Raw genomic sequence first — 25,722 nt, forward strand, 5'->3', positions numbered from 1 at the left:
AATATTGATCCAGCTGCGTTAAAAGTTTTGCACGAGCATTTTTCTCTCTCCATAGCTCTCCCTCGCTCTCTCTCTCTCCTCGTCTTGCCGCTGAGATTTTGTTTTGTTGCTACCACCGCTCCTCTCCCCTCTCCTTCCATATTTTTTGGTATCTGTTTTCTATTTCGTCTCGTCAACACAGGAGGGGGGCCGGCAAACAACGGCCTCATCGCGTCACTGCGTCAGCAGTGCGTCCTCGGGCGAGCTGGATGGTTTGAAAATCCACAAGCTTCCACGTTATTTGGCGCATGAAATGAAATTTAATCCTATTTTAAGCCCTTGCCCTTTGTGTGGGCCACCCTCCTCTACTCCCACCATCACCTGCCTCCTCCCCCTCCCTATTCAAACGACACTGCTTTTGGGGGAGATGATTTCGGAATCGGATCGACTCATAATCCACCGCAGGACATGGATTTTGATGTGTTTGCGTCGTCGCAAACTAAATATAAACTCAGAGACTCCCCTTTGCCCACTTTTGCGAACTGCCGCACCTCCCCTTCCCATTCTAAACACTCTCTCTCCCCCTCTCCCCCTCGGGGCCACGCGATTAACAATTTGACTTACTTCTGTCGTTCTGTGTCGGTTTGGGGCTGTGAGCGGGCGACAACTACGCTACGCCGAAACTGCGGAACAACGCGAGAATTACAAACCGGTTCGTTCCGGTCGGTTGGTGGGTTGTTGTTTTTTTCTCCTTCTTTTTTTACTTAGTTACACCTATTTTTGTATCGATAAACCGAAAACCCGAAAGCAAATCAACCGTTAATAATGTATTCACTGCTCACAGGCCGCTGCCACCCGGCTCGGTCCGCCCTCCCAGCGAGTCTATTGAGCTGTTGTCGCGTTCAAACACCCTCCCATTCCTCCTCCCATCCTTTACTTCCCAATGCTGAACGGAACAAAAGCTCCCTGACTCTAGCCTCGCCGTTGCAAAGGAAAGCTTAGGGAGGCAGGCAGAGAGCATACCCTTAGTGTAGTAGGAAGGGAAAGGGAGGAAAATGGGAAATGAAAAAATATATAAAATCACCCCTCTCCGCTAACGTCACTCTGCTCCCTAATAACCACCTTTTAGCAGCCGTTGGTCCCGTTTCTTGCCATGAATAAATAATAGCCCTAACCCCCAAAACTGCGCCAACCCTCGCCATCGGCGCTGCCGTTAAATGTGGACGAGCGAGCGCGCGTAGTGGAAAACCCCGCCTCCCGGTTTGAGGTGCCGCCATTTTCCTATTTTCCTATATATATATCAAGCGGGTGCGATCGGGTAGCTCCGGTGCCCACCAAAAAAAAAAGGCACATAATGCTTTTGCCCTCCAGCGTGCTGTAAAGTGACGATTACTTTGAAAGATGGTAGAAGTGTATAAAATGCCATTTGGGGGAATGCGGGGTGAGGTATTTGGGGTATTTTATTTCAATACACTGTTTCGCACTGCACTGCTCTTACCTTGGGGGGGGGGGAGAACGGTGAGCGTTATGTTGGATTTACCACGGCGGGTTAACCCCGGTGAGTTAATCTACACTCTCCGGTACAGTAAAATTTGATGCCTTTAACAGTTTCACAACAAGACACACACACACACATCTACAACAAAAGGTTATAACGAGTCTTATCCTTTTTTTGGGTGAGTTTTGTCGAGAAACAACGACCCCCAGAATGTGTAGGTGTCATCGTTCCGTGTGGCTGCTGCAAGATAATTGGTAAAAACCTGTGCGGAAAGCGGTAGAGTGAAGGTACGGAAGGCAGCGAAAAGAACCCCCCGGAACGGATCCGGTCCTTCCCGTCGGACGCGGGGTTAATTTCATGAACACGCTTCACCACCGACACAAATACAGCGCGCGGCAAGTAAGGTTCGGCGAAGCGCGAAATTGGATAATGAAAGCGACAATGGTCATCTCGCCCTCGGTTGCCGTGAAGCCGTGCCGCGACTGGTTTGCCATTTTGCCCGGGGAGCTGCTCTGGGAGATGTTTTGCTTCTTTTTCTTTTTTTTTTCCTGTTGTGCATTGCCAACCGCCTGGCCCACTAATAATAGCACCGATTGTAAGGAAGGAGCGCGATGGAACGTGGTGATAGCGGGGTGAAAGGAGCACACAAAACTGCCCGCGGACGGAGTTGATGATGATGATCGAGTGTTGGATAAATAGCTGATGGTGCAAATGTCCTTTCTGAAAGGCCGCCGGTACTATTTACACTTCATCGAAACAGCTCCAATGGCAGCTCGCTTGCCATTCGATCGAAGCTCCAAACTCCAAAGAAATCAACTCCGCTCGCTAAACTGCTGCCGAAGCGATGTCATGATGTCGTCCGGGGACGGGGGGGTTGTTGGGACCATGGCGGGCCGGGATGGAGGAACCAGTCGGCAAGGATCGATAAAACGGGGCTGCGCTTAGCGAACGAGCTGAAACGGTTTTGCTGAGCAGGCGGACCCCTGCCACCGGGCCCCTGTTGCCCATTCGTGCGTTCGTGCTGCGTGAGACGTCCTCGGCCCTTCCAGTTCGCGCTCAGCGCATACCAACGAACGTCATCGTCCATTAGCGGGCTAGGGCATTGTGCCGACGCCATCCCACAACCACGATGACGACGACGACGTGTAGCGCACGCATGTCTCGCAGCTCGCGACCGGGGCAGGGCGGGGATCGGGGAGGGTGGATTTTCGGGGGTTTTTCACCCCCGTCCCGCGACGATGGCTTATCACGCAATTTCGAAGCAATTACATGTTAAGGTTTTATTTCCACACCGACCACCAGTATCCTCCCTTCCCCCTCCTGGACCCGTTGGCCCACCGGACCCGGTTGAGTGGCGTGGCGAAAGGCTGCGTGACGTTTATCAGACATTATTATGGTGGACGGTGGTGCCGTGGTGACCGTTCTATTAAAACTACGCTCAACCCTTGCGCCCCCTTGCGCAGCATTGGCAGCGAGCAAGGGGAAAAGGATGCAGGGGTGAGAGGCGGTCGGGCGGGCAGTATGTGGTACACCGATAACCCCTCCTAACTGCGTTGAGTTTGGTTGGCTTGGTGCGAGGTACAAGGGCTGGAGCTTTTGCTAGCTGTTGGAAATTAACCAACTTTGGGGTTAGCATTTGAAGCGCGTACTTTATGCGTGGTGGCGTGTGTGTTATTAGTTCGATACATTTTTAACGGAGCAACATTTGCCATGAAATAGGTCAATGTTCTTGTTAAACGTTTAACGGATGAAGTCGCTAAATTTTTGCCTCTAAAGCACATAGTTTTATTTTTAAATAAACAACTGTTGGCTTTTAGGAAAACATTTTATGCTATTGCTATCGTTGTGGTATAGCCACATAGCACAACTACGGGTATATTACGCTGTTGAATACCGCCAACAAAATATTTTCCCTGATCCTCCAGGTTTGACTTGTCCCTTACGTCGAAGAAATAGTCGGAAACTTTCAAAGAAGATTCCGAAACGGAAAAACAACCTCAGACCAGCTCTTCACCAGCTCTTCACCAATGAGCTCTTTTGGAATACCGATCAAACTGATAAGGCTAGTTAGAATGACTATGATCAACGTCACTTGCCTTTTCAGGGTCTTTTGTTACCACCAAAGCATTGCGCCAGGGGTACGGGCTTTCCTATGTCCTATTCATCTAGGTGCTAGAGAGGGTGATCCGGAACTCGAAGGTGGAGACTTTGGGGACCATCTTCTACATCAGGGGTCTCCAAACTACGGCCCGCGGGCCGCATGCGGCTCTCAAGAGCCTTTAATGCGGCCCGCGATGGCTGGGTAAAGGTTAAATTAAATAGCTTTCTTTTCTGACTAACCAATCAAAATTTATTTTTTTAATTCTGGAACACGAAAATCATGATTCAATAAAAGAAAGATCTAGAAATTTTATGTATTTTGCTAGAATTTTCTAATTAAAACGAGATTTGAACTTCCACCCATTCTAAAGGTAGCGTCAAAATGGCCCTCAACGAAGTTGATTGTGAAGCAATGCGGCCCGCGAACTGAAAAGTTTGGAGACCCCTGTTCTACATCATTGGTCTGCGGCTCTCCTATGTAGCAGAAGCCTACCAAGAGATCGAGCAGGCGGCAGAGAGCCTCGGACTGCAGATAAACGAGGCAAAGACCAAACTGATGGTGACAACACCAGCGGCCCTACCAACAAACAATCCAAACCTACGTAGGTGTGACGTACAGTCAGGTGAACGCATTTTTAAAGTTGTCCCAGAATTCACCTATCCCGGGTTAAAGGTCAGCAACGACTACAGCCTGGAAGCTGAATTGCGCGCAAGGATGCTGGCTGCCAACCGGTCATTCTACAGCCTGAGAAATCAGTTCACTTCAAAGTGCCTGTCACGATGGACGAAGCTGGGACTACATAGCACTTACACATAGTACCGGTACTCACATACGCCTCTGAGACATGGACACTGTCCAAATCTGGCGAAACTCTCTTAGCCTTGTTCGAGAAGCCGATGCTCAGAACGATTTTTAGCCCCGTATGTGTGGAAGGACACTAAGACAATTCAGAAACTAAGAATATCTTATTACATACATAGAGATTGACTTCACTTAAGCGTGATAAGATACTTAGCCCAGAATAGTGTTTTCCACTACGGCAGACATCTGCAAAGCGCTCCTCAAGTCTGTCCAATATCTAAACCAACGAAACGTTTTTGCCCATAAACTGCGATACACAATACAGTGTGTGGAGCAAAGTGATTGAAACATCCTTTGCGTCTTCCTGAGCTTAGATTTCAAGGATATGAGATTACTCTCATTCAACTGTTTCAAGAATCCTTGTTTCATGTGTTCATAAACGTACAGTTAAGGGTGTCAAACACTATGATATAAACATCTGATAAGCTCAATTGAGTTGAAATTTCAAGGATATGCGATTTCGCTCTATTCAACTCTTCCAGGAATCCCTTGAAATGTTGCAATGGTTCATTACCCTACTGTTGAACAAATATTAAACAAAGTTGTAACCTTGACCCGATAATCCAAACCATTAATTGTGAGCATTCGCACAAAAAAGGCTCCCAAACAACTCACTAAATTCTCCGAAATCATCATGAAACCCAGCTAGCTTAAAGTAGCCTTCACAAACATTGGGGTAAATTTGCTATCATCGCCTTCCCTCATTCTCAACCCCGCAACCAATTCCTCCACGGGGACTGTCAGTCGTTACATGCTGCACAGCATATGGCTCGTATGTGTTAAATACAATGTATGGAAGGACAGAAGCACACATTTCTCCCACTAAAGTGGATCTGAAGCAGTACGTGTTTATTTGACGAAAGTTAAACATTGATCATCTCGCTACGCTACGCTACGCAGCCATTACTGTAGCCATTTTCGCAGCAACAGAGTACGTTATGCTTTTTATCCTCCCAAATGTCTTCTCTTCTCGGTAAAAACATATTCCATCCACCGCCAGCCGAGGTCCTTCGCTGTGTCCAGAGCGTACAAATGTAGTTTTCATCGTTCGTTATTATTTCACTTTGTTTTGCTTACCCACCCTTGGACTACCTTCAAACTAGTCGTGTGTGCTGTGTGTGTGTTGTCCAGGATCCTTTTCGGTCGGCTAATAACGATCAAGCCTATGATTTGCACTTGATTGCTTTACAGCACGCCCCACGTCACACACTGGACGGAAACAAGCTGTTGCTCATGGTCAGCTCCGGTTAAGCTCGGCGGAGCTGACCGACCTTGATATTTCGCAAGGCAGGGAAAAAGGCGGAGTGACAGAGTGCACGAATGCGAGAAAGAGAGAGGGAGAGAGTTAAACAAACGACCCGCTTTTTACAAACCGTTGGCAAGGCGTTTCAGTATCACGGCAGTAGGGAAAAGGGCAAGAGAGTGCTGAGAGAAGGAAATGCACACACAGGCACACACACAGAAACACACTGCGATCCAAGTGGGCCAGGTTTGGTATGCTTTTATAGAAAATATGCTCTCGCCTTTTAACAGTGGCAAGTAGCTGAGTGTGGCGCTGTGTGGTGCGGATTGATAAATGGTCTCCGGCAAACCGTGACCATGAGACAGCGCAAAAGTTCCGATTACGACGTGCTCGAGAGTATCGCAGTAGCAGGGCCCGCGCCCGGCACCCCTCCTCCCCGTTCAGTCAATGTCGCCAAAACCCGGCGGAAAGCGCTATCGCAATTTTTCCACGAAAGCCCAGCCCAACCCTCGAGGGTAAGGGGGGGAAGGAGGGTGCCTTTGACACGCACCAATCCCCTAACACAGTTAGATGTGTGTGTGTGTGCAGTGTTGTTGGGGTGTGCTTTCGGGGAGGTATTTTGTTAAGCATATTATAAAATAACGAACGCCCATTGAAAGCGACACGAGTGCGCGCAGGGACGGACGGCCGTGATGGGGGAGTACCTTTTCCATAACCACCGGGGAAACGCCATATCGTTGGAATTGTGATGCAGGAGATGGTGGGGAGGAGGGGGCGAGCGGGGGTTCTATGGAATGTGAGCGAAAGGGCCGTGCCGCCAGTGTGCATTATTCATGAGCAGCACCCGCCGAGTGTGCGCCGACTTTACGGGCGTCTAATGGTTTAAGCTTTTTGATGTTTTCATTTTTTATGACGACCAATCCAATCGACAAACCACAGCGCCCTTCAGTGTGTCTGTGTGTGTGTGTGTGTGTGTGTGTCTCGGAGTGGTAGAAGGACCGCTGTTTTGAAAAATGTCGCCCGGCGAAGCCGATTGAGGCCGAGCCGAGGGTTGACAAACTGTTGAAATATTTAGAGACTGTCGCTGGACCGGCTGGAAGCTGGCGCAAGATGACTGGCGAGTATTTTTCACGCACGCTCACACTTACAACAACAGCGCCACACACACACACACATAAAAAAAGGTGCGTAAAATCCCTCCGGCATTCGCATAACAGTGATCGCGGATTGTGTCAGTGTGTGCGGTCGTTTAGGACGCCCCGGAAGGATAATAATATTCACTTTGGGGCGTGCTGTGCTGCCTGTGTGTGTGGTGATAGAGCTGTTGCGAGCGGACTGGATACCCTATACCCGGAATGAAGCGAACTGTTCCGCGAAATAGCTTCTTAAGCAGCTCACTTTTTCTTTCCATCCACTCCCCCCCCCCCCTCCTTCGAGGGCTGGGGAAGGGATAAGTGGCACTCTGTTTCACTTTCGCTGATGAATGAATCGCAATCACAGCACACAATTACCGCGAGATTTTGGGGTTGGGATGGGGTGGATTGTGGGGCATTATATCTCCGAACCTGAGCTCGATGCAAAACTGGCCTCAGCAAAGCGTAACTTATGACTGCAAAGAGGACTAATTTTTCATCGCTTTGAAAACTTCCATCCCCATGCCGGAGTGTGGAATGAAACCGCTCACTCCAAGAGACCTCACTGGACTGGCTCAAAATAAGCTTAACTACTTTTATTACTCCAATAAGCACGGCTTTTTCCCCCTTTTTTTATATTTTGTACTTTCGTTCGTCGCTTTTGCACTGCTTGCACTTCAGCGTTGTATTTAAGCTCTCCCCCACCCCTTTTTTGCTAATAAAAACTTGGTCAAAAAACTTTCCTGTCGCGGCACCGCTTCCCGATCCACACTGGACCGGCCCAACAGGTGCGAGCTGGTCACAGGAAAGTGGATGGATGATGGTAGAATCGATCGATACGACGACGCTTTTCTCCGTCGCTGTCGTCAATTGGGCCATTGGGGAGAAGAAAACAACCACCAGTAGGGTGTGACCCGAGGCAATACGGTAGACGATGGGTGTGTGTGTGTGTGTGTGTAGATGGGTGTTTTCTTGTTGTTCCATTTGATCTGAAAAATGGGAAATGATTTCCTTTCGGTGCGATGCCGCGCGCTATAGCACCCGCAAAAGGTTGCCTGTTGGGCGCTGTGTCTTGTTTCTTTGCGCCGTGTTTTGTTTCTCATTCTTCCTGCTTTTTTGGTCGTACAAAAAGTTTTGAATCGTTGTGGTGCCGTTCGTATTAGAGAAACAGAGACAGAGAAAGAGAGAGAGAGAGAGAGGGATAGAGCAAAATGGAGCAGTTTGTCACAACTGTTACCCCACAGCGTGTGCTCCGTGAGGTTGAGGCATAATGGGTATCTCCCAGGTAGCTGGTGAAATGGGTAGCGACCACCTGAAATTGGAACCGGGACGGGAAAACATTATCATCATGGACGGGCAGAAATTTTCATTTCGTCAAAAGTGCTGAGCAAAGTTTTGGCGCCCCGCCATCCCGACCGTACGTACCATCGGTCGAACAATCTGGCGTACGATAAGGATCTTTCATTTCGACGCTGATGTCAACGATCGGTGTGTGTGTGTGTGTGTGTGTGTGTGTGTGTGTTTCTCTTAGGGGAGAGATTGCAAGAGATGCTCTTACCCTTACCTTACCCTCCTATTATTTTGCTTTAATTTTCCTCATTATTTTCCCGCGCACAAATCTGACGGGATTTTGCAGCTCAATCGCTTCACTGTCAAAGCCGGCGTCAGCCAAACGTAGGATTTTAGCAATCCATAAACCCCGAGCAAAAGACGTTTGTGGGTCGCTTTGTGACTGCTTTTTTTATTTAATTGTCTGTTCACAAATCCAGAATATTTCAGTTCATATTGAAGGTTTTTTCTTTCCCCATCAATTCAAGTCTCACTCTGTGGAAAGCCACTGAACCCTTGAACTCCTCGTATAGACGAGCAGAACAGCAAAAAGGGTGGAATGGAAAGAAGAAGAAGCAGCAAACCCTCCTGCCCACCCGCTGACCCCACGAAGGACACGAGATCAATGTTTGTTTACTGCCGACGGCTGCTGTTCGCTCGTTTCGTTATTTGTTTTATTTTTCGACCACGGCTCCCTTGTCCGATCGCTCCCCTCCCCCCCCCCTTTTCCGCCACCGTTTAGGCGAAGTGGTTCAAGACTTTGGGGCGAACGACGCTCAAAGTCGTTGCGGTTTTGCGGGAAACTCATTTTCCCAGTCCTTTCTCCAGCTCTTCCCAGCCTGAGGGCGTTTTTTTTCCCTCGCGCGCAAAGGTTTCACCGCTTCACACTGCCGTAACAGAGCGTGTGAGGGAGCGAGCGAACGAACGAGTGTGTGAAAGAAGAGAGGGAAAGAGCAAGAGAAAAGAACGTTAAGTTTGGTTCAATTTTCCACCAATTCGTGCGTCGCAATATTAGATTCAACGAAAGAAGTGCGATAGAAAAAGCTAAAACCGGGATGGCTGGTGGCTCGGGGAGCTAATTTTTCGTGACCACAGCCATAAGAAACGCCAAGAAGCGAATGTGTGCACTGCCTTTTTCCACTGTATTTTTTTTTTTGGTGTGCCCCGTGCGTGTGCCTCTCGCTTAATAAGGCTCTCGATTAGGCCGTTCGAATGGAATAATAGCGTTTCCCCGCAGCGAGAGTGCCGGTCGCTAGCTACTCCTATTCATCCCCCATTGAACCCAACTTTCCTCCACTCGACAGGCCGTGCACCCTGCCTTGCCAGCTTTCCAATTGTGGGTGAAAATTAAATTTTCCACGTTTTCGACACTTGGCGTTCAGCAGTTGCAATTAAGCTGACATTTTATGCCCACACCCGGTTACAGCCCGTAACCGAAATGGAGTGAATGAACATTGGGAGCGCTGGCCGGTTTGGGGTGGCTGCGATTGGGACTGGTGCACGGGGCAGACTAACCTAAATACAATACGTGCACACACACACACCAACGTACACATACATACACATAGAGAGAGCGAGAGAGATGGCAAGGGAGCTGCTGGTGCGGAGTGGTGCACGAAAAACCGCACCCAAACGTTCGACGAATTTTGAATGTACTACAAATTTGCAAAACCAATTTATGATGCGCGTGGGACTGCTGCTGCTGCTGCTGCTGCTGCCCCGATTACTGGAAGGTGGGCGGATGGAGTGGGAAAGATAAAGAAGAGGAGGTGCATGGGAGAGAGATGGAAGAGGGCTTTTTTATTCGCATTTTCCATCGCACACACGAAACGTGTAGCCTCGCGGCCAAATGGACTAGCAGGCGAGCGTTAGATAAAACCGGTGCGACCGTCGCCGTGCCCTAAACAGTCAACGGAACGTGGCATAAAAAAATATGTATGGAAAATTCACATTTGCTTCGCACCGTGGGTTCCACACGGTTCCGAACACACGCCCGTGGCGCGGAGCAGGACGCTGAAATATAAAACCGAAATATGGCACATAAAAGTGAAGCATTTTGGTGGCCTCTCTCTCCACGGTAACAGCGCGAACCTGCCTACGGCGGGACGGTCGGCGGCCATTTGCCAGTGTGTTGTTGTTGCTGCTCTCGGGCGGCGTTCAACGATTCATCGCCGTTTTTTTGTTGTTATTGCGCTAGCGCTTGTCAGCTTCTTTGTACGTGCAGGAGAGGAGGGAGAGCACTCGGAGCATACAAACCCACACGCATACACAGCGGTATTGGTATTCCAAGAAAATCGGAAAACATTACCCACGGTGATCCTTTTTTTTTGTTGCCATAAAATGTTCAATATTGTATGCCACCCTTTTTTCCCGCCGGCAATAAAAACGACCTTTCCGTGGCCACAATTAACATGAGACCGGCTTCGGGGGGACTCTTGCATCTTGTTAACCTTTTTTTAATTTTCTGTACGGTTTTTTTGCGCGCAATAAAATACGAGAGCTACGCGCTGGAAAAACAGAAACCGGGAGCTAAAAACTTCCCTACCAAGGATGCTGTCTGTCTGCCAAGGGGTGAAAGTGAAACGAATCGAAAGTACAGCCATAGCGCGCACCCGTGAAAAGCAACCTTTGCGCTATCGGAACGCCCGGCTAGCCAGAAAGCCTACTGCGGGGTGCGCGTTTGATCTTGCGCTAACGCTAACGCCTGATGATACGCATCCGCAGGTGCCGCCGTTGCCACCGCCTCCTTAGCGCAACCGCTAATGCAAAGCGACAGAGCAACGCAACGCAAATATTGATGTGATATTGATGTAATTTCCGAAAGCAAAAACCAACCAATCGTCAGCCCCACCTGTTTACCATCGAAGCAGCCCGCCTGCCCGCCTAGCTATAGCGGAAAGGGAGCAAAACGCGAGGCGACACACGCACGCACGAATGCACGTACGCAAGCGTTTTCCGCGCGTAATGGTAATAGGATGCGAAGCCTTGGAAATCGATTTTCCATCGAATCCATCGAAAGGGGTGGGGAGGGAGGTAGGGGAGGAAGGAGGGTGTTTTTTTGTACAAAACGCCCCTCACAATGTTTAGCTTTTCCTTCTTTTTTGTTTCACTTTCATCGCCGCTTTGGTGTACTTTTTGTTGCTAAGGGTAAGCGGTATAGCGTGCTTTTTAATGATGGTTGAGCACTTTTCGCATAATGCTGCCTAGCTTCGGTTGCTAACTTGCTATCTAACTTGCTTGCCCCAAAACTTCTCAGGGTTGGAGAAAGCAGCGCACAAACAGAAGGAAAATAAAAGGCCTTGCGAAAAAAAAACCCCAGAAAGCTGCCCAAGCAACGTGCCCACTGGGACAGGGTAAAGTATCGGCTGTGCGACGAGCCAAAGGTGTTCGTTATAATGGAGGCTAGAGTTACTACCGTTCCCTCCGTTAGAAGGGGTGCCTTTTGCTCCGGGAGGAGTGGATGTTTTTTTTTTGTGTTCCCCTCTGCATCATGTGTACCTTTTTTCATTTTCTCTCTCTCTCTCTTCCTCGCTCTCAGTTGCCGGCACCAAAGTTCTAATCTGTGAGCGTTCACCCAGAAATGTCTTCATCGTCACGATCGGCCAGGCGTCTCCATTGAATTTTTTCGAAAATAACCAGGCGCCTCCATCGGGTTGGGTGAAGGCATTTTCTCGGTATTTTTTGCATTTTTGGTTGAAAGTCTTCGTTTTTTCACTCGTTCCAAGATAACATTCCTTTCACTTTGAAGGTATGCAAAAATGTTACACCCAACCCCGGCACAAGAAGGGTACTCGGTGTACCCATGGGCATGGGAAACCATGCGTCTCCATCGATTTTTGTCAGCGAAAAGCCACACACCCTTTTGTGGAGCAAAATAGTATAGCAAAGGAAAAAAAATCCAAATCGCTTTACAAAATGGTGTTTTATCAGTCACCTTTACATAGGCGGAAAAAATGAAAAATACAAGAAAAAACATTACCGCCCAAAATCACACCACAGAGAAAAATCACATCTTTCCGCTTACCAAAAAGGTGGTGAGGATGTGCCGCCGACTATCAAAATCCGCTTACGGACGCTTTCGCGCGTGTATGAATAATATTTGAATGTTGGGTTGGAGAGTTTTTTTTCTTTTTTGCTCCCTCTGTCTCCTTTTGCATCTCTGACTGCTCGTGCTGGCCACAGTCCTATACGTAATCAGCACAGTACATGATGGCAGCAGCAGCATGAAGCCCGGTTTTTGGATGTGCCTTCGGGCGGCGGCCACCACTTGTGCAACCGCCACGCCTTGCCTTGCCGCCGGCAGGCACGCTCACCGACCTGCCGACCTGATGCCATAATGCCAAGCGACTAAATCGTGGCTCATCCAAACGTGTCGGAGTCAGGGTAGGATTGGGGGACGAGGTGGGGCAGATAATGGGTGGAAAATCCTATCCTCAGGAGCGCTGCATAGACACGAGACACGCTCTTCTTCCTGTGTGCGCACACTGTCCCGAGTACGAGTATCTAGTGCAGCCTGGGGAATCCTGAAAACACATCCACACACCGCTGGCCACCGCCGGTTTCTCTTCCTTTCTCTCGCTCTTTTCTTCCTTTGTGTGCTGCTTGCGGGATCAGCAGCATATTGTATGGCAAGGGCAGCGTGTACTAGCAAATGAAACGGACAACACACACATAAAAACAACAACAAAAAAACGTGAGAAACGACCCAACATGTTCGCGCGCGGCACTGTACACACGGCGAGCACCACCGGACGAAACGAGCGTCGTTCCCGTTCGTGCGTGTGTGTTGTGTATTGCTTGGCATGACTTTTCATTCAACCGTACAACCCGGATCCATCGAGGAATGGTTGGAAGCGAGAGTGGTGGCGGTGGTAGCTTTGTAATGCAACAAGAGAGGGAGCAAAAAGGCACGGGGAAAAATCCTCCCTCTCACGTCTGCTTCGACTGTGCACTGTGTGTGTGTGTGTCTGTGCTTAAATCCGGCCTTCTTCATCACCGCCACCACCATCGCCACCAGACACAAGAGCGCGTTCGTTATCCTTTTGGCCGTGTGGCCCGGGTCAGCAGCAGCAGCAGCACCAGAGCAGCCAGCGATGGATGAATGTGTTTCGATCGCTGTGGGAAATGGGCTCTGCCATGGTGCTTGCCGCTGGGTTCGTTTGTGCTGTCGGGCAAGGCGGGCCTTTACCGTTTGGCGTGGGCTTGGGCGGTGCGGACACTCTTACATTATTTTGTACTCGTTTCAGTTTACTTTTCATTCTTTCTCCACCCTTACCGGCCTCAACATCCACACCGCCTCCATGTGTGGGTGGCACTACGCGTACTGTGGCAGACGCTTAACATGCATGTGGCCGTATACTTTTGGTGCCGGGGAAGACTGGAAGCGTACAAACAGGAATATGCTCTTGCCGATGGCCGTCCTCAGTATCAACCGAGCACCAAAAGGGGAAGAAGAGGAAGGAGGGTAATACGTAAAATCACCCAAAAAAAGAAATCAAAACACACACACACCCATGGTACCAAACGCCGCGTGCTCACTAGCCTCAATTTGGGTGTGTATGTATATTCGGTGTATTTGTTTGTCTGTATGTGTTTCGGTCAGTGTGTGCGTGTGTGTGTGTGTGTGTAGATAGAGAGAACCATCCTGGGCAAAGTGTTATGGGAAAGGTAAACATTGGCCCACCAGGGTGTAGTGCTGGGAATATTTTAATGGATATTAACACTATTCCTGTCCGTCCGCCTGCCTGCCGTAAGTGTGATGCGCTGTAAGTTTGTTCTTTCGCTCGTGGTGAGTGTGTGTGTGTGTGTGTGTGTCTGGGTGAGAGTATTTTAAGGGCCACTCTTTCACCCTTTAGCACTCCCCCCGGTTCCAGTACCAACAACCCCTTACAGACAGTATTTAATGCCCGAGCCTCCAAAAACCCCAGAGCCAGATCTCATTTCGGTGCTGGAGTGTTAGTGTGTTTGTGTGTGTGTTTACTCAACCACCGTGGCGGCGGATGATTGCCTGGGAAAGTTTGGATAATTGGCGAAAAAGGCCCACCCCGTACCATTGATGGGCAAATTGTGCCTGTAAGCAAAGGAGGATGGATAGATAGAGAGAGAGCAAAGAGCGCACGAAACCGACGTGTGAAGCTTTGTCGCATTAAGGAACATCCCCCTGTTTTTGTCACCCCCTACCTACCACCCTACACTTTCCCGATTATCTTACCTAAAGGATATATCAAACACCAGTGGCAGTGGCGTCCCTTCGGTGACTCGGCCGGACAGCTAAAGGGACGGACGATTTGAAGAAGATGGTTCATAACAATGGTGTAAGAACCTTCAGCGGGCTGCACAAGAAAAGGTGCACACACGACGGTGTCTTTGAGGACCGTGTTGGCAAACATTTGCCGTGCCCTCTTTTTTTTCTTTCTTCTTTCCCCCGTCCTACCATTACCTCAACCGCCATTTTGCCCCCATCTGTCCCCATCTACATCAGTACGCTTATGCGTGGCAGACGAACTTACCGAGCGGACAATCCCGGTTCCGTTGGCTCTTGAAATTCATTTCATGCTGTTGTCAGAGCGTTGCAGGGGGCGTACGTTCCGTGTCGGTGACTGTGTGTGTGTGTGTTTTGAGGATATAAATTTTCCATCCAAAATAGACGCTCCTTTTTCCCTTCAGTCTCCTCTCATCCCCATTTTTAACGCGAAAGGGGTTCGTGTTGCAACACCTGGTGCTGTTGCCTTTTTATTCCTCTCTCTGGTGGCGTTCTTGTTCCTCTCCTATCGAAGCGACGGCACCCATCAAACGAGTAAACGACCCCACAGCGTTCGATAACAAGCCGGAGTTGGTAAACCCATCACCTTCCCCAGAGTGCAGTGAGTGTGTGTGAGAGAGAAAGAGTGTGTGTGAACGAAAAAAAGAAGCATATCGTGTGTGCAATCAAACGGTGAACCGTGCACTTTATTGCCTAAAATAAAATGTAGTAAAACATTGGAATGAAATACACTCCTTCCCTCCCCAAACCGTGTTGATCCCTGTTCCTTCCCCGTTGCGTGATAAGGGCCGATCGTTTGTTTGTTTGTTTGCGTGTGCCAAGAGTGGGCGGTGAGACACAGCAGTTTTACAGCGTAATATTGTATTTTCAATACACTTTATGCAAAGTACGTTTGCAAGATAAGGGCTGGGAAGGGTACACGATAACAACAAAAGGCACACATGCGACAGGCGTGTTTCATTGCTTAATATACTTACAGGGCTGCTGCTTGTTGCTGTATTCCAAGCACATCCGGTGTGTTGTTTTTTTTCGGCGACTTCACGAGCACACACACACACGCTTTGTTTCACGTTTAGTTATTGTTGTACGCGTTTGTAACTTTTTCTTGCGAAAACACACACACGCGCACTTTCAAACACACACACACACGCACGACAGTCAAATGCGGAAAAACACAATGTAAATACACACCACGCCGAACCGAACGGCAGGCTCCGCAGATGTACGAACTTGCTGCCACGTAGCTGCGAGGCGTAAACAGGAGGAGAGGAGAGGAGAACAATGAAAACCACAAAACCCATAAATACACATTAGCATCACGCAGGTGGGATGACCCCTGCCATCCACCTCCACCTCCCAGTGGGTTGGCTAACGGTGGGTTGTCCAACAATTATTGTTGCATCTAACCCTGCGCTGAACGACCCCGAGTGGGTTGATGTGGTAGAGGAAGAGCAACAACAAAAAGAGTGGTGGGGGGGGGGGGTTACGAAAAAAACTGCAAACCAACGATAATAATCATAATCGAGTTGGGAAAATTCAAATGTAAAAGTCCTTCTGCTCTTTTTTCTTCCCTACCCGCGCTCTCTGTTGTTTCCTCCTTCTCTACCCGTCTTCCGTAACGGTGGAGCCGATTATAAAGGCATCAAAAGAAGTTGACGCGCCACTCCCTATTGTTGCGTGTTCGCCCACCACCACCACCACCCAGCGAGGGGAGACGGTTAAACAAACAAACAAACAAAGCGGATTTTAATCATGAACAAAACCGAAATTTTGAACGAGCAAGAAAAAAAACATCGCCCCCCCGGGGAGACCTCTCTCCTTTTTGGCTGTAAAATGGAAATGATGGGAGGGGGAAAAAGGGGAAAAAACGGCTTGGCTTTCAACATACAGACACACACCCACACACACACACATACAGAGCTAAACACTTTGCCCACTAATGCTGTGCATCTCAATTCATCAAAACTTTTCGGGTTTTATCCGCTAGCGCCAGCAGCTTTTCTTGTTCCTGTCGGAATCCGAACAACCCAACCACAACCACTTTACGGCTACCGTCCTCGCCACTCTGTCTCTGCCAGGGCCCGTGCAGTCGCTCCCCTTTTTCTTCCCAATGTAACAGGGTTTGCTTTCTCCCTTACACCCGTCACTCAACCCTCCCACCTTCTTTTTTTGAATTACGATAAATGGATGGGAAAAGGCTGCCGTAAATAGCCACGCCACGGCCAGCAACATCATGGACGGAAATGTTTTTTCTCTCCCATTTTTTTTTGGATCCATCTAACCATTTTTCCTTATCTTCCGCACATCGTCGTCATACATCGTCTCTGGATCACCTGTCCACGTGAAACTTTCCGAAATACCCAAACGCACACATACAAAGGAGAACGCACACACACACATCCTATGTTCGGTTAACTATTTATGGGCAGAAATGGCGTAGCAATAGACAACGTCAGGTGCGTTTGTGTGTTTGTGTGTGTGAATGTAAGCGAGCTGGAGAAAAGGGGGATGAATGGAAAGAGGAGGGAATGGGGCGGTAATACACACACACACACACACACACACACATACAAAAAAGGAAGAAAGGCGTACAACAACTTTCCCATCTATTATGCATGCAGGTGTACTGGCTTCTGATGATGAAAATTTAATTCTTCCCGTCTCATTCTGGCACCATTACCGAGACGAAAGTACACACACACATACTCCCGTAGACACACAGGCACACATACACACACACACACACACACTCACACACACACACACATTTCAGCTCTACTGATCGAACGAATAAAACACTTTCATCCCCTTAACTTTCGGTTGGGCAGTTTTTTTTTTCTTTTTGGTTAACTTCCTCCACCAATTACTTCCTTTTTGCTATTTCCTTTTGTCTCAATTTTGTTCAAAAAACAAACAAAAAAAAACAGCAAGAACAAACAGAAAAGAAAATGCAAAACGGGATGTTGGGGAAATTTTGCAAGGTAGGCGATGGAGTTTTTTGGACCTGAGGTTTTTGCTGCCCGTTTCCCCCGTTTTCTAAGCCGTTCTCAACTAGCAACACCATAGCAACGGGCGAACGCATGGCTCAGTTGGCCGGGTTGAAACACGCATCGAAACAATTGGCACGCGCACGAGGCTGACTTTCGACCTCTCTGCCCCTTTTTGTGCAAGCTCTGCTTCTTGTTGCTTTGTACATTTGGGTTGGGTTTTTTTGTTTGTTTGTTTTGTTCGACCCGGAAAAGTTTCGAACGCCAAACCAAACCGGGCTGATACGCGATGTAATTGAGAGGGTATACAGTAGCCCGTGTATAGTAGCTCTCTACAAGCCCCAAAAAAGGGTGCGCTTTCGCCGTGAAAATATTTTGCCTTTGAGGGCTGAAGTTTAGGGAGAAAGCAAAAGAATGGTACCCAGCACAGCTGAGAACAGCTACTTTCCGCGTACTTTTTAGCCCCGTCATCCGCACTCCCCCCCCCTCCCCCCTCGAGATAGGTTTAGTATAGAGAATGACCAGTGCACGCCCTTGGCGCTCCCATCACTACCGCGCCATTCATTGTGCTAATGTGGAAACGTTCCATTGCCGTCCATCTTGCTACCTGGGGCAAGGCAAGTTTCACCGTTTGGGAAATAGTTTGCAAGTTTTGGCAGCTGGCAACTTTCTCTCTTTTTATCTCTCTTTCTGTCACTCTCTCCCGTGCGCGCTTCCTCCTCTTTCCCCACAGACCCTTTGCTTATTCGCAGCGCAATGCACTAACCCTAACAATGGGAGATTGTTTTTCCTTGCCTGCTTCCTTTCCACTCCAACATTCACCCTAAAATTGGAAAGTTGAGTTCGTTTTTGTTTTCTCTTCTATTATTTTTCTGTTTGTTTGTTTGTTCGTTTGTCACCCCTTGAGTGTGTTCTTTTTGTTCATGTGTGTGTGTGTATTTGTGTTGTTAGTAGTATTCACTAAGAGAACACGGTTCCATTGTGTGCTGGTGTACACCGTTTTTCACACAGACACACACACACACACACACTGGTCCCTAAATGGTTGGCCGCTCCCTTTGCCCTGCTCGCGCTGCCGTGCTAGGACGCACACACACAAACACGGCACACACAAACGGTGGAGCAGAGGGCGGTGGCACCCCAAACGGTGTGACCCGATGACGGTACACTGGCAAGGCACGCACGCACGCTCACCGAACACGCCGACCGACCAGGCTGATCGCAAAGAAAGGACTGTCGTGGTGGTTGTGTGTGAGCCGATGCGAAAATTCCATGAGTCGCGACCATGAGTTCGGGCCCCCTCTTTCGGTTCGGGCTTGGAAAAGTCGTGCGCTCGGGTTCGGGTTTTGCTCCCAGTGTGTGTGTGTGTTTTTTGTTGACCACCCGTGAACGGGGGCGGTGGGCGAAGGGGGCTCGATTTAACTCTCGGTCACCACTACGTTCAGCCCACTGTGTGGGGGAGGAGCGGGAGGTCAAAAAATGAGGGTGGGGCTGGAAGGGAGTAGCCAAACACACCAGCTGGATGGGCCGAAACCGAAGCGGACAGAAGCACACCTATCTTTTATTAATGAGAGCACGCACACACCACCACCACCACTAGCAGCAGCAGCAGCAGCGGGAGAACATTAGCAGGAAGAGGAAGAACAGGAAAAATGAAGCACACATACACAAGTACACACACACATGTACACGAGGAAGAGAAGAATGGGAGATTAAATCCGTACGCCCAGCACTGACTCACACAGCAGCGGCGAGCTACGGATTGAACCGTTCCCCGAATTGGCCGTGTGAATAGTTGAACTCCCCCCCCCCCCCAATGTGATGGAAATCTCCCCTCCCTTTCCTCTTCCTGTCTGTGATTTCCCGGATGTTTAAATCGGCTGTCCTGTTAGCAAATCCGTACATGAAGGAAAATCGGTTGAAAACAGGAAAAGTGATTTTGAAGTGATTTTGACGAAAAAAAAAGAAGCATCACAATTTTTTGCTCTTGGCCGTGTTTTCTCTTCTGTTCAATTGGCGGACACTTCCGTTAAAGACGTACGAGCATTCTACCCACCCACCAACACACACACACGCACACGCAAGGGTACGGACAGAAATATGCTTCTAATTATTTTCCACTAAGAAATGTTTACCACACTGACTCGCGCCCACATACACACACACACAAACAAATAAACACACACCTTATGCAACTGAACTTCCTCTTTCCCGTCACATTTTCCGCACGTTCCGACTACTAAACTACTAAACCGGATGTCACGACCCGTACTTTGTTGGTGGTGTTGTGGTTGTCGGTTTTTGTTTTTCTGTTTGTTTGTTTGTTTTGGGAACCGTTCCGTCCGACGGACACGTGTGCAATGCGTCCGAGGCCGCTGGTGTCGGTCAGTTTTGCTATCAGTTCACTCCCCCCTCCGCGCCAGCTCCCGTGCTTTCCCTTTTCCCCTTGCGAGAGAACATTCGATCGCTTCGGCTTTGCCGTTTGGCTCGCGAGAGAGAGAGCAAATGGCGATTTGCTTTAACCCTACCGAGAGGGAAAGAGATGGATTTTATTGTACTTCTTAAAGGGAGACCATATTTTTAACCACTCACAGGATGCTTGTTCGCCCATAGTGCGCAAAGCATCTGATAAAACAAAGGGGTTTTCCTTTTGCGAGAGCCGAACCGGGAGCCGAACCGAGCGCTCGCGAACGCGCTCGGCGCGCATGCTTCCACGAACAGGGAGCTCCAACACAGCGCGAAGCTGACACTACCACCACCACCACCGAAACACTGTGACTGACACTACACATGTGACACACTGCTTGTGTGCTTGTGTGTACGTGCGTGTTGTTGTGTCGTCTACGAAGAGTCGAACGCGCATACATTGCACACCTGTTTTCGCTGGTTACTGATCATAGTTACCACTGCTTCTTCACCGTTTGTATGTATGTGTGTGTGTGTTGGTGTACGGTGGAAAAGGGTTCTGGAGTGTTGTGGGACTTACATTCTTTCTTGTTTGCACTTTAAACACACTCTTCAAGAAAGGAAAACTTGACCGTACGAAAGAAATTTGTGGCTTTTGTTGTGTTTGGTTTTGCTACTCGAAGGCAGGTTTTTGAAGGTTCAATAGAAATTGGCACGATGGACGAAGGCATCGAAACATTGGAACTAAGGTTTTTTCACACCCTTTTACAAATGCTTAGTGTTCTAATTTAAATCGCACAACTGCACATGGTGCAGGAAACACTACAAGCTAGAAAGGAAGAAGAAAAGAAAACACATACGGCAAGACAGTTTCCATTTTCGCCGGAGGCAAGGACTGCTGTGTGTGTGCGAAACAACAGTTTTTGTTTATTTATGTTGTGCCTGTCCCCTTCGTCGACTACCTTCTCCGCGCCTCCGTCCATCCACCCCACAAGCTCTCCTTCCAACGCATTTTCCTGTATTTTCGATTTATTTTTGTTTTTGCATCGCGTTCACTTCAACCTCCCCACACCGTCGGCTCGCTCGCCTTAGTTTGGTGTGAGTGGGTGGTGGTTGGGTGGTTTCAACGTTTGTTGTTATTTTTCGACTTCATTTTTGCGCGACCCTACTTTCGCATTGTCACCGAGCTGTGTGTGTGTGTGTGTGTCACTGATTGTCGCTAGCGAGTCGCTTCTACCAGCGCGCCACTGTCATATTTCACTCGTAAACGTAACCTCCGGGCTCGTGGCTGCTCCATTCTATGAAGAGTGAAAAAGGGGACGATGGGAAGAGGAGTGGGCCAAAAAGGAGGTGGAGGTGAGATGAGTTTTCGCAAGCCGTGCGTATTGAGGTGTTTTCTGGTTTGAAGTCACGGAAATTGGTATGGTATGAATTTACAACCCCTTCGGGGATTTGTTGCCGCTTTGCCGTAGCCGTAGTAGTAGCCGCCGAAGTGGCAGCCAAAAGTAACGGAGCAAAAGATCGATACAGTGGGCCAAATTGGTAGACAGAGGATAGTGGCAGGATGTGGGGAGGGAGGAAGTTCTTTAATGTGAACTCGCGCTCCCGAAACGCCAACGGCCATTCACTGTCAAAGCATGAATTCCGTGCCGTGCTTTCGGGTGGCGGTAAAACGATACAGGTTGTTGCGCTGCGCATTTCGCGGTACAAATCAACCCGCTGGAGGGGGGGGGGTGTTTGTGTCCTGTGTTGGGGGAGGGAGGGAGAGGAGGGTTTTGGCTGAGGGCTTCTGGGCACTTTCTTCGGTTGAACCACTTCGTAGCAATGAGCAAGGTCATGTCGAGGAGTTGTCGGGAATGCTTTTTTAAAGGTTGTCGCCATGTAATCAGTTTGCTTGTAGCTTGCTGTTCTCGCTACCAGGGGTGCATGCTGTCGGAAAATTGGCTGCTGAAAAGTGCTGAGACAAAAGGACAAACACAGATCAACGGTTGGCGATGGATCGTTTGTCCGTTGTTGGTAGGTTAATCGTGGGGCAGCAATATGTTTTGCGAAGTCTCTTTTTCTGTACAAAAGGCTGCCGGGGAATGCCGGGAATGAAATGGAAAGTAATGCCTTTGGGTCAAAATTTGAACATGAGCCAACAATTTACTGTTCTTTTGGTGTCTTTGTGTTTAACGGTAAGGTAAGGACTACCTACAGTTACTTTTTGCTCCACTTAAGGTGCAAGGTACTTATAGGTCCAGAGTGGAATTTAACACATGATCAAATTAAATTCCTGATACCTTATCTAAAATCTCCATGAGACACCATATACTTACTTACTTATCCGGCGCTACAACCGCTTTGCGGTCTTATCCTGCCTCAGGAGTGTCCGGAACCGCTCACGGTCTCGCGCCTTCGTCTGCCAGTCCGTTATCCCGGCCTAATAATGGCGAACACCTCCACGCCATTCTGCCACCTCAATTTGGGCCTACCACGCCTCCTCTGTCCTTGTGGGCTGCCTAAAAAGACTTTACGGGCTGGGTCAGTCCGTTTCCATGCGCACAACATGGCCAGCCCCCCACCGGAGCCTGGCGAGCTTGATACGCTGTACGACAGTGAGGTCGCCGTACATCTCGTATAGCTCGTCATTATAGCGGCTCCTCCATTGTCCTTCCACACATACGGGGCCAAGTATCCTTCTGAGCATCTTCCTCTCGAACGCGGCTAAGAGGGTCCATGAGAGTTCCATATAAATCAGTATGAGGTCCATATAAATCAGAAAACGGTTCGCTGAGAGACGATTCTGAGTGGGCAACGAACCAGGTACGGTGTTATACAAGCCCTCCAATCTACCATGACACCACCGAGCCATACTCGTCAAACGCAGTGTAAGTCTTATCAAAAGGCTACTTTTGGTTGCTGTAACAGAAGGTTTTAAGATTCCATAATTGATTTAAAGGCTTTTGTTTCGGTTGTTTATTGGTATAAAATTCTAATAATCGTCTTTTTTTTAAGCCTCTTGAAGGATGAATGCAGTTATGCTCTGGTTTAATTTTGCTTGCTTGCTTGGTAAGCATGCTTTATTTAGGGCAAATAATTGTAGCATTTTCTCCCGTTTACAGCATCTCGTAAGCATCCCAGATCAATGCTCTGATTATATCATTTGTTTTGTGTATTTCAGAGAAAGCGATTTTAAAAGCATTGGTTTACCATTCTAGAAAACCGTTCGTAGAACGAAACAACCTGCAAAACGCCACTAACATTTTACGAAAGAAATGCACAATTATTCCATTCATACCTGCCAAAATAATCTAAAAAAAATCGCCGCGACGCAATGTTTATTATAAATTTTTATTGATTTTTAGCTCTTCAGCACTCTTCAACGAACAGTTTACTAATAGAATCGAGTAACTAATAGCCTTTATCTACGCACCATTTGAAATGCTTCCCTTTTTTTCAGCATTAACAACTCTTGTGCAACATGTTTTCGAGTGGATACCATTGTTTTTGTTTATCGTCAGGTAGATCTCGAGCTCAGTGGTAAGCAGAAACATCTATTCTTAGCCCACACAAACACTTCCCCGTTTACCTGTCTCGCCTGAGTTGCTTTTTAATGTCGATTGATTGATCGTTTCATCGAACGTAGGTGTAGATTGTGCAGCTAAAGTTCAAGTATAAGAATAATTCGCTCTATAGTGAGTTGTATATGTTCATGCTCACCCCTCCAAAAAACACCCGCAAAAGCTGCACTCTCCACCAACCAACAAGCGCTCACAGAACCATACTCAAGCGCAAGATCGTCTCGGCTTTCGTCAATTAAATATTCATCCTTATCAGCCAGCGTTACATGCGAAAACCGGTGCGCTTGCGATTTCGTATGCAAATTAAAATGCTTCACACCGGGGTAGCGGGCACCCGCAATTTGTGCCCATCCGCCCCAGCGATTGCAGCGAGTGCAACCTTGCGCGAGTGTGCTCCTGCAACAACAGTGCGCTTTTCAGCAGCAGCAGCAGCAGCAGCAGTCACTTTCACGCGGTGCAAAAATTATCGCCCTAATTATGCTCACTTCGTCATCCATTGCCGAGCTTGCCGTGTATTTGGAATGTTTTAGAAGCGAATTAGCTGCTAACGGTTGCCCCGGAGCTCGTGTCAAGTGCTTGGCTGCTGAAGAGCTAATCAAGCTGAAGAGCACATCGGCCACAGAGAATTCCTGGTATCGCTTGGTGGGCCAACTATTGGATGCTTCGATTTGCCATCAATTTGGATGTTGATTGACGCTTTGTGGCATTAAAAAAGGAACATTTTCTTACATAAATTATATAGTCCTATTGGCTAAATAAATAATATCTTATTCACACGCTTCACTGCGTACTGTGTAGCCAGTTACACCTGATCGGATTAACCCCCGATGTCGCAAGCGTGAAGTCGAAGCGGAAAAGGAATAAAAAAGGTGCGACAATTCATACCCTCCATGTTTCCCTTTTTGTCGGTTGAGCTTGGGTTCGATTTCACGGTCAGTCGGGCATATAAACCTCTTTTCACGCACATACACACACACATACACATTCCGCACCGGGTGGGAAAAATATTAATCAATGCCACCAGCAACTAGTTGCGCTTGAGCCGACACGATTCCTTCTACTAGCGAAGGGAAGACCTCGGGTGCAACCCTTACTAAAAATTACACCCGTGCACACTCCCGTGAGCTCCAGCGAACCGAAACCACCACACGGGGGACAGAAAAGGTTGTTTTAAAAAAGGACCTTCGTCCTCTCCTGCCTCGCAGACGACACCTTCTCCCATCGAATTAGTTAATGAGGTGAGGTGGGATGTTTTCTACACGCACGGACGCACGCACGGAAAGCCATACGCCCCAGAACCTGTTGTGCTGTGTGCGAGCTGCTTTGAAAATCGAAACATCCGCGCGATCATTTATAAAGAGGAGAAGTGGCAAGGAGAAACCACCTCTCCCCTCCCCCTCCCCCCACCAAGGGATGGATTTGTGGTGTTCCTGGTCGTTCGAGCGATTGAGGGAAGAGATCAAAGCGAAAGTGTCGACCATTCGTAACGTAACGTGGACCAATAAAACCGGAACATCCCGTCCATCTTTGGGGCGCGTGGACAAGGCCGGGTGGGTTATAAAAATTGCAAATGCAGTCATGCTGCTGCTGCTGCAAGGGGTGAGTGTTTGAAGTACAAGGGCCATGCTGTGTTGGACAAGGGCAAACGGAATGTAAAATACCGCGCCCGTACTTGAACCGTGTGGAGTGAGCCAAATGTACTTAAAAGAAGGTGCTTGAGAGAGAGAATAAGCTTAATTTTGTGTGTGTTGTGTTGCTAACTTTTATGAGGTTTTAATTACAAATTGGCGATGTCTTCCGTATGGATGAATTGTATGCGGTTTTTTTCTTTTAATTTATATTAATTATCGAATTCCTATTCCTCTTACATTCAAACTACATATAATTTTATAATGTGATGAAAATTCTCATACAGTGTAAAATCCTAAAATTGCTTAAAGGATCAATTCCTTCTTTTAATGGCATGGAAATTGCTTTGTATGATAATTTATTTATTTGGACAATTAATGGTTCTGGTACTACATAGACTATGACTTGCTTGCAACTTAATTCTATGTTTTAAAACTAATCTTGCCTATTTTCGAGTGCGTACGAATGTCAAATCCTAGTTTTTAAGACGTTTTTAAGGAAATTGAACTGTTCATACATTGTCAATAGAGAGTCGTTGTATGAGGCTAAAGTTATCTTATACTCCTATGTACAGAAATGTACGTTGTCTAGTGAGTTCTTTTCTGTGGTGCGCGATGCCGAAACTGACTCCGTTTGGAAGCCGTTTCTAATTTAGGAGCCAATTTCGATTCGAGATGCGATTTCAATTCCGGAACCTATTCCGATTCCGGAGTCGATTTCGGAGTCGATTC

At 48.2% G+C, this 25,722-nt stretch overlaps 1 long non-coding RNA gene across 1 annotated transcript in view; it reads right to left on the minus strand.

The window, feature by feature from the left end:
- The window catches only part of LOC120904727, a 32,144-nt gene extending 12,386 nt beyond the window's left edge, over positions 1-19,758 (minus strand). Inside the window, exons 1-2 of the long non-coding RNA XR_005739818.1 lie at positions 19,580-19,758; positions 15,384-15,650 (exon numbers count right to left, since the gene is read on the minus strand). This is a non-coding gene — a long non-coding RNA (uncharacterized LOC120904727). The remainder of the gene's footprint in view (positions 1-15,383; positions 15,651-19,579) is intronic.
- Between the last annotated feature and the right edge of the window lie 5,964 nt (positions 19,759-25,722).

This window comes from Anopheles arabiensis, chromosome 2 (genome assembly GCF_016920715.1).
Source record: "Anopheles arabiensis isolate DONGOLA chromosome 2, AaraD3, whole genome shotgun sequence".
Lineage (NCBI taxonomy): Eukaryota > Metazoa > Arthropoda > Insecta > Diptera > Culicidae > Anopheles > Anopheles arabiensis.